Raw genomic sequence first — 10,317 nt, 5'->3', positions numbered from 1 at the left:
CGCCCCCCCTCCCTCCTCTCTCTTCCCCGCTTCCCAGGACGCAGCGCCGAGCAGGTGGTTGGAGCACCGACCTGCAGCCTAGAGGCGCTGCAGGACCGAGTCGCAGACGGAGCCCAGCTCTGGAACTCCGCGGGTGAGCAGCTCGCGGGATCCAGGGGCCCCCCGAGTGGGAGGTGCTTCCCGCGGCTCCGCCCCCGGAACCACGCTAGCCAATACGGAGCAGACACAGGCGCCGCGAGCGCGCGGGGAGGGGAGCCCTCGGGGCTGCCTCTAGCCGGCGGCTTTACGATCGCCCTCTCGGTCCGGCCTCCCATTTCTTGGTCACCACGCAGCCTCGCCAGGGTTCAAAAAGCGCTTGTCCCCAGACGCTGAATCCAGTGGCTCGCTCCGCAGGGATTTTTCGGCGGTGATGTTGCAGCCTCCATCTTCAATGAAGAGAGTAGCGGGGCAGGACGCTGGGGGGGTGGAGAATTCCGGATTGGTGGGGCGGGGCGCGCCTTGGGTCCTAGGGCGGGAGCGGAGGAGGAAGAAGGGTCTGGAGGGGGTGGCAACGGTGGAAACTCTCCTCCTGAGAGTTAACTGGAGCAGCTTCTGGTTGGCCGGGAGCAATCCAAATCCTGGGCTAATTCCTCCCCGTTTTGCTCCCACTAACCCACCTCTCGAACGCACCTTCTTTTGAAGGCAGATCACTCGAGTCGACTGCCCCAGTACCAAAGAGAAAATATTTACTCTTTCCCGGGGGAAATTAAATGAGGAATTTTTAGATCATACTTCGTCACACGGATTTTCCCAGTGTCTACCTGCCACAGCATGTGTCTTTTTTATTTTGAATTAAGCGGCGGTTTTTAGTTACAAACAGAAAATCCTCAAGTTACTCCGATTAAAAGTCTAACTCCTTCTTGTCCGTTCCAGAAAGCCAGGCATCCCAGCAGATGGACAGGCTTCTCTGGCAATTTCTAAAGACTGAACCATCTCCCAGGCGGAACATCGGGAAGCTGTGCCTTTTTCAGATCAGGCAGAGACCATGCAGGAATATTTTCCTCTTGAACTCCGGGGTGGGGCTGTTGGAGCCCTAAGTGGCTCTAAATCAGGGATGCTGGATCACCACTCTGATCCCGGAAGCATAATAAAATCTTGGTCCCTCAACCACTTCGCCAGGGCATTAAATAGCCTTTCCTGCATCACAGGGTCACCCCTGTGTGAGGCTAGTCTCCTGCAGAGAATGCCAACTAGTAGTCCTCACATACTGAGCTTTCATCTGAAGGCTTCGAGTCACCAACTAGATGGGGGTGCAGAGTTGGGCGGCAGGGGAAGCTTATTAAGACAAGTAGACACATGCCGGCACACACACACACACACACACACACACACACACACACACACTCAGAATGATCTCTGAATTCTTTTATCATTTTTTATGCTGGAAACTATCAAGCTCTGTCTTCAGCTGTGATTTTTGTCAAAAGCCTGCCTGTCTAGTCCTCCTGGTTTTCTTTATATCAACAGTATCCTAGAGTAGAGCTCTTATATATTTTTCTTCTTAAAATAAGTAGTTTTTTTTTTTTTTTTTTTCCTGCTTGGATTTAACATTAACATTTCATTTGCGTCTTATGAACCCACTGGAAGGCTAACGCTAGGAGACAAATGCCTTTTAGTTCAGTGTTTCATAAGCTAAGTTTGACTGAATTGCTAGCATTCCGAAGGGATCTCATAGAATTCCTTTAGGAAATTGTTTTTCTTTTAACAGCAGCTTTAAGTAGCTCCTACTAGAACAAATCATCCTAACTATATATTCAGCCTAGACTCCCTTTTGTTTTGGGGTTGGAGTTAATACAGCATAATTGTTAAAAAGTAGATCTGCAAAAGGCACACTGTCTGACTTGGGCTCTGACATTTACTAGCTGCATGATCTTGGTCAATTCACTTAACCTCTCAAAGTCTTAGTGTCTTTATTTGTAAAAAGTGATAACAATAGTACCACTCTCTTGAGACTGGTGAGGATTAAGTGAGATCACACAAAAGAACTGCTTAGGGGGAGTAGAAGGAGCTCTGGCTTTGGGGAATAGTCAGAGTCTGGTTAAAATCTTTCTTCTGCACTTACTCAGCAACTGACCTTGAACAAAAGTCAGCCTCTCATAATTAAAGTATGATGACCTAGTAGAGTGCTACCTTCAAAAGGGTGCAGCTAGATTGGATCAAAATATATTCCATAACTTAAGGATATTATGCACACACATGCACATGTGTGGAATTCTGAAAGCAATATACATATTTATCTGTAAAGTCACTTGCTTCTAGAGTTCCTTTTACAGAGGAATATGTCCTAGTTCAGGAAAATGCCTTGATAAGCCACTTGGAGCAGTAACACCAAAAGAAGGCTACTAGTTATATATAGCTAAGACCACGAAAGTGAGGGTCATCTGACAATTTATTAAATAACATCATAAAAACTTAAGAATTACGAAATGATAAAAATAAACATAGGAGTTTAACAGGGGAGGGAAGAAGATGATGCTGAGAGAAAGGAAGGGACAAAGACCAAGCCATATTGTTATGAGTTTGGAAATGGTTGAAGGCCTTCAAATATACTTTAATTAATTAAATAGTAACAGTTATTGATCACATGCTGTATGTTAGGTTATTCTAAGCAACTTATATGAACTGAAATAATTACCTCTTCGAAAAAATCTTAGGAGATAGGTGCCTTTGGTGTCTTCATTTCACTCATGAAGAAACTGAAACCCAGAGACAGGAAGGTCACTTCATGATTCATAGCAATGGTAAAGCCTTTTTTCTAGCCCACACACTTTGATTCTAGATGATTCCAATGATATTTTCCTGTCAATTTAGTCATGCATAGAATGGCTACTTCTTACTACAAGAGGTCAGATGAATAGTGTTCAACCAGAGGAAAACATATTTCATTCTGGAGCTTCATCCCTATCAACTTGGCTCATTATCCACTTTGCTTATCAGAGATGTCTAACAATAAATTTATGACTTATTTTGTTTGTTTGGGGGACTTGATTTAGATAGAAATCTCTTTACCTTCTGAAACTTTAATAAAGTCTCCTACCCTCAAACATATTTTCCTTGGGGAAATTAACTAATCAGGCAATGCATCCTATCTGTATGAGCCAGGTACAGTGCGTACGAGATGTCAAGGGCATTTCTAGACTGAAATAATTTACCATAAGCAAAACTCAGAGTTAAGAAACTTGAGAATATAAGCCCCACAATGTAGTAAAGAGAGGATTTGTCCTTCAGAATCTAGAGAATGGGGGATTGGATCCACCTTACCTTGTTCTTAAGAGGAAGAGCTTTTCCAACTGCATCTGGATTACAATTGCTTTTGTTACAACTGAGAATATATAGTATTCCAATGATATTTACCAGACGATTTAGTCACACATCAGTACTTCTTACTACAAGAGTTAAAAGGAATAATGGTCAGCCAGAGAAAAACATTTCATGTTACCAAGAACATGAAAAGAGTTTTGCATCTTCAATATAAAAGAATTCATCATCAATCAGGACAGTATGTTCTAGGCAGTGACACAGCACACCAAGCAACTCTCCTACTTGGAATCCATTGAGATCAGAACTCAGGACCCCTAAGGCTCAGACCAGGAACCTTTGCCCTGCACTAAAACATTAACCAACAGTATGTGACAAACATAGTCAGGTCAGGCATGTGAACATTTGAAAAGCTGAGATGATTTTGTTCTTGTTCTAATGTAAACAGTTTCCTACCAGAAATGAAATTTCACTAAAGATGGTATTGGAGGCTGGTGACATTTATTCCTACCACCTTATATCATCATGCTCTGTGTAAGGTTCTAGTTTTTGAACAAAACAGGTAATGCAGTTCACGGGCATGCAATAAATCTAATTCACTTTCTTCCCCTCCACCTCCCCACTGATGATTAGACATTTCTAGCCAATACTTTGCAAATACACTGAGCACTCTATAAATAATCACATTTGAATGGTGAGTGAACTTTTTCACAGAATATAAACCTCGAAACAAACTTACAAGGGAGAGTGATATAAGGAGATGAAAGGTGTTTCAAGTGGGTCTTTAATGATTGGACTAGTATGATTCCGTTAAATCAGTTCCAATGTGTGGTTTTCTCCCCCACACCACCGATCAATTGTTGGACACTAGCTGGATGTTCTAGAATTCAACTCCATTCTGACAGTATCTACCTGGAGACAGCATCAGCCAGTTGGAAGAGATACATATGGCAAGATGTGTGGGAAGGAGAGCAAAGCTTTCATGCTCTCTGAGGCTACAACTCTCCCCAAATCTCCATGTGTTCACCAACCTCGAAGCTCTCTGAATCCTGTCCTTTGACATTTGGAGAAGGCTCCATTACATAGGTATGACTGATTAAAATCATTGGCCCCTGGTGATTTTAACTCAATATCTGAGTCCCTCTCCCCACCCAGGAGGGGTGGGACTAAAAATTCCAACCCTCTAATCACCTGATTGGGCCTCCTAGCAACCAACATTCATTCTTAGATTATCCAAAGGCTTTTCCAAAGTAACTCATTAACATAACAAAAGACACCGTCATCACAGTTATCACTTAAAAAATTCCAAGGGTTTTAGGAGCTCTTGTCTGGAATGGATCCAAGACCAAATACATATTTCTTATTATAAATCACAATGTCACAACTTAGCTGACTAAAGTTTAGGAAAGGCAAAGAGAATGAGTCACGTTTTAGTCACCAGTGAAAACTCTGAAATATAAAGTGAAGAAGTTAATCTACAAGAGAAAGAGCATGATAAAAACTATTTGCCCCTAATGAGAATAAAACAAAAAGGGCCATCCCTCTTTGTCTAAAACAAAAAAGGGTAGGCAGCATGCTGGGAATAGAATCCTGACTAGTAAAGTTTCTAAGTGACCAGGCAGGAGATGGGCAAGCACCTGGGTTAATACACTGATGACAAAGATTGAAACAGAGGGCTAAATTGGATTTATATTAAGTCTATGAAGACACGACTCTTTTAAAGAGTCATAGAGATTATGTAGGTAAAACAAAACTCTGTTTTATTTCTGGACCCCAAGGTTTTTTGGGTCAGTAATTCCTAAAATCACTCTAGATAGGGATTGGAGAACAGATGGGTAGCCATCCTGCTAAGAAATATTTCCTTGAACTTTATTGTTGAGAGAGTTTCTCTTCAGAGGTTTCTGTATATTTTCATCTTTCAACAGAAATAAGCAGCTTTTCGGTTTTGAATGAGTAATAGGTGACTCAGAGTGAGGTTATTCAGATGTTTGATATCTTAAAGGAAATTTTAACTTAATTAATTCTTATGAAGTTTTCCAAGTTATCTCTTGCTTTCTCATGTACCTCCTAGCCATTGCAATCTATGAAATTTTTATTCAGGAATTTGAGGTACATACATGACTGTAGAAATATGAAAACAATGTATATTTGATTCTTTTAAGCAAATCACCATGGATTTAATGGACTTCTGGAAAGCAAAGTAATTAAGTACAAATTTCAGTTCATCCATACTATTTTCCCTCAAAATAAGTAAGATGACTGACTTTACAGGATAGTATTAAGAAGACATTCTTAGATAAACAGATAATCCCTAAGGAGTGATAATACTTAGACAAAAAAAAAAAAAAAAAAAAAGCTTAATAACACTGAATAAAGGCTCATTGATTATGCAATATCAGAAAGAGCCTTAAAATTTTTATGATTTTCAGAGCCTCACAAGTAAGTTAGATAAATTGTTTTCAATCTTTTTAAAATTTTTTAAAAATGTTTATTCATTTTTGAGAGAGAAAGAGACAGAGACAGAGTGCAAGTGGGAGAGGGGCAGAGATAAAGACACACACAGAATCCGAAGCAGGCCCCAGGCTCTGAGCTGGCAGCACAGAGCTCCACACGTGGTGGCTCAAACTCACCCACTGTGAGATCATGACCTGAGCCAAGTTAGACACTTAACCAACTGAGCCACCCAGGCACCCCATTTTTCACTCTTTTTTTTAAAATACAAAGCTGTTTCTTCTAATATAGGCTTATTCTGAAGTCCAATTCCTATCTCTCCCTTGTTCAATCCATTCAGACCATATTGGTCTCCTCACTGTTCCTAAATACACCTGCCCTATTCCCATATAAGAGACTTTGTACTTACTGTTTCTAATCCTTGGAACTTCCCCCCATCCCCCCCCACAATCATTATTGTAGCTTATTCACCTCTTTCAAGGTATTTCCCCAATGTTACCTTTTTTATTGACCTGTTCCATGAACAACTATTTAAAATCTCAACACCCCCCCAGCCCTAATACTCTTATCTCCCTTTTCTGCTTCTTTTTTTTCTCCATAGACTCTACCACCATATAATAAATAACCTTATATATCTTGAATACTGAATATTGAATATCTGCCTCCCTTTACTGGACTGAAACGTTAACAAGAACAGAGATTTATGTCTGTTTTATTCCCTGCTATATACATAGAATAGGCAAACACATAGTAGGCACACAATACTATTTGATTAATGATTTAATCCGTTTATTAATACATGGATGACTAATAAATTATTGTATGAAGTAATTAATCTGATATAGGTGGAGCTGCTTTGGCTGAAGTTTGAAAAGCAGCCTGAAGTTTTACTGTCTCCTTTAGACTTTAAAGGAATAATCAGAAAACCCAAATAAAAAAGCACCCTGTTGAATGGGAGAATATATTTACAAATGATATATCCGATAAGAGGTTAATATACAAAACATATAAAGAACTTATGCAACTCAACACCAGAAATCATTAAAAAGTGAGCAGAAGACCCAAATAGAAATTTTCCAAATGTCTTTTTAGATGGCCAACAGACACATGTGAAGATGCTCAACATCACTCATCATCAGGGAAATGCAAATCGACACCACAATGAAATATCAGCTAAAACCTGTCAGAATGGCTAGAATCAAAAAGGCAAGAAATAATAAGTGTTGGCAAGGATGTGGAGAAAAAGGAATTCTTGGGCACTGTTGGTGAGAAGGTAAATTGATACAGCCAGTGTAAAAATGGTAAGGAGGTTTCTCAAAAAATTAAAAATATAAATACCTTATGATCCAGTAATTTCACTTCTAGATATTTACCCGAAGGAAACAAAAACATTAGTTTGAAAAGATATGTGCACCCCTATTTTATTACAGCATTATTTATAATAACTAAAATAAGAAGCAACCCAAGTGTTCATCCATAGATGGATGTATAAAAAAGACATGGTATATGCACACGATGGGATATTAGTCATAAAAAAGAGTGAAATATTTCCATTTGTAACAACATAGATGGACCTACAGGGTGTCATGCTTAGTGAAATATGTCAGACAGAAAAAGAAAAATAATACCATATGATTTCACTTATATGTGGAATCTAAAAAATAAAACAAATGAACAAACAAGCAAACAAACAAACAGAAACAGACTTATAAATTCAGAGAATAAGCTGGTGGTTGCCAGAGGGGAGAGGGATGGAAGGATGAACAAAATACGTGAAGGAGATTGAGAGGTACAAACTTCCAGTTATAAAATAAATAAGTGGTGGAGATTAAAGGACAACATAGGAATGTGGTCACTAACATTGTAAAACATTATATGATGACAGATGGTGACTACACTGGTGGTGAACATTGATTAATATACAGATTTGTCAAATCACTATATTGTACACCTTAAGCCAATATAACATTGTATGTCAACTATATTTCAATAATAAATGTTTTAAAAAGAAAGGATAGAAAACCATGGGCCAGTCTAACTACATCATATGGTAGATGAGGTAACAGAGGTCCCAGAAGCCCAAAAGACATAACCAAAATTAAACACAGCTTTGGGTCCCACTTTTGGTTTTTTTCCTCAAATGCAAATGGGTCACTTTCAGTTACAGTAAATATACAAGATACCCTGTAACTTTTAAGACAAATTCTCAAGATAATAAAAAATTTGGATGCATATCAGACAGCATTAATCAATTTCAAATACAATACATTTATCCAAACTCCAGAACAAACATTCTAAATAATGTTCTGTATAACATTCCACTAAGGCATGATTATGGATGCTGTATCAATATTGCAAAGTCTACAGAGGCGGTTCAGTATTCAAGATTTTAAGCCTCCATGTTCTTTATACTTTGTTCTTTAGAGAGTGGATTTGCTAAAATTATTGTATTCAACAAACACAGATTCATAGCCTATTAAATTAGCAGTGATACAGGACAAATATTTAATGTCCAACATTTTAACTTTGCATGGAGGTGTTTAATGTGTTTACTTTCCTTTGTAAGGGCTAGAAATTCACTTAATAATTGTACCTCAAGATGAAAAGCTTGTGAGAAAATGCAGTACATATTAAAACAGCTATATAAGCCAGCCCATGAAAAGATTCATAAACATGCACATGCTTTCATTGAAATCACCAGAATCTGTTATGTATTCTAGCTGGTAGATGAAATGATTTTTGGCTATAGCTTCCAGTTTTGAAATTCTGTTAAAACTGGCTAATTGATACATACATCTCTTAAGGAAAACTATTTGCCTTTTTGTGAATACGAACATCCAAGTTATAGAGTGAAATACTTTTTCCAGATGTGGTTAACGTATCAAATTAATAGAGAAATCCCAAAGAGTGTAACTCTCAATTTTTTTCCCCCTTAGGCTAAGGACATTTCAAAAGAGTACAAGCTCCAAGTTATTCCTTAGATTTTTAATTTTTTTCAGGATTTAGACAAAGCTTGACTTCACGACTAAATAAGCACTAAATTCAAACTTTAAAGGCAGAGACACATCAAAGGGCAGTTTGAGATGCCTATGTAGAGGGGGAATTATACTCACTGGGCCTGAGAGGGTAGGCCTTAGTTACTTAGGTGTTTCCCTCAGACCAGTAACTGAATCATCTTCTATTCCCACTTTGTCCCTCCTACAGTCTTCAACTTCTGGGATCTTCTCAGAAAAACTAAGAAAAATCCCAAACTAGTCTATCTTGAGGTGATTCTTCACCATCTGCTCAAATATCTGCCATGAAATTTAAAAAGGAAAGAACTGGAGCTGATTTGTCCTTCCAATTCTAAAGTGATTAGCACATCTTCCTCCTTTCTTTTCCTCCCAACTTCATACCTTGTCTTTTGCCTGTTCTGTGAGGGCTCTGCGTTTTGAGGTAAATAATAAAGCCATGATAATTTATGAATAAAGAAGTGACTCTATTGTGGTCTGTGTGCCAGTGAAAGAAGGAGATGTCCAAAGAGTGATGAGTCACAGATGAGAGAAACAAAATAAAATAAATTAGCATATCTTAGAATACAGGCCAAGAAAGAAATTTAGTTCTTGGTATTTCCCATCCTCCCTCCTCTGATTTTATTTTTTTTTTCTTTTTAGGGTTTGTTTGGTTTTTTTTGTTTTGTTTTGTTTTTTTGTTTTTTTTAGTTTATTTACTTTGACAGAGAGAAGAGAAAGGGAAAGTGTGCTTGATGGTAGGAGAGGGGCAGAGAAAGAGAGGGAGAGAGAGAATGTCAAGCAGGCCATGCACTGTATGTGCAGAGCCTGATGTAGGACTGAATCTCACAAATCGTGAGATGATGACTTAACTGACTGAGCCACCCAGGTGCCCCTGCCTTTTTGTTCAATTTAGGATGATGTTATTTTCACAATCTCAGTCAGCCAGCAGGAGTTTGTCGTCAGGTTGGGGAATTTTTACTAAGGTTTTTGTAATGGTCATGTTACTTTCAACTGAAAGTGACAAAAACTCCAGTTCCAGTCCAAGGAGTCTAAAAAACAAAACAAACAAACAAAAAACAACCAGGGGGATGACTTACTGATTTAAATGACTGGGAATTCCAAAAGCATATATACATATATATATTTAGGCATAGCTGGTTTAAGGCATTTGAGCAAAGTTATCAAGGCTCTTTGTCCTTTTTTCCATCTCTTACCTTGACATGCTTTTGCTTGTCTTTGACTATTTTCTCAATTTCCTCTGATGCAGCCCACATACTAAAAAGATGATTATCTTCAGACCTAAGCTTATATCCACAGAGACTGAAATACTAAAGGAAGAGAAACCGTCTTATTCATGGAAAAAAGTGTGATTGCTTTCCCTCATCTCTTGAGTCATTTGCTGTGAATTGGAAGATCCAGGACCATGAATGACCAGGTCTGAGTCTAGTGGACACCCCTGTAGGCCAGGCACTGGGCATCACGCTTGACAGTACTTTAGAATCGCAGGAATGGGGGGCATTCTCCAAAGAGCAGACAAAAACAGGAGACTTCCACTTAATTTCCTTTGTATTATTTT

General features: G+C 38.8%; 1 long non-coding RNA gene across 1 annotated transcript; it reads right to left on the bottom strand.

Annotated features, from left to right (window-relative positions):
* Positions 1 to 2,680: 2,680 nt before the first annotated feature.
* LOC122198896 lies at positions 2,681 to 4,216 on the bottom strand. The gene is made up of 3 exons (XR_006193203.1): positions 4,037 to 4,216; positions 3,301 to 3,425; positions 2,681 to 2,735 (listed from the first exon to the last, which is right to left on the bottom strand). It is a non-coding gene; the product is annotated as an uncharacterized LOC122198896 (long non-coding RNA).
* Positions 4,217 to 10,317: the final 6,101 nt, after the last annotated feature.

The sequence above is a fragment of the Panthera leo genome, chromosome C2, assembly GCF_018350215.1.
Source record: "Panthera leo isolate Ple1 chromosome C2, P.leo_Ple1_pat1.1, whole genome shotgun sequence".
Taxonomy (NCBI): domain Eukaryota; kingdom Metazoa; phylum Chordata; class Mammalia; order Carnivora; family Felidae; genus Panthera; species Panthera leo.
The sequence above is the reverse complement of the archived record's forward strand: the minus strand, read 5'-3'. Positions and strand labels throughout refer to the sequence as shown.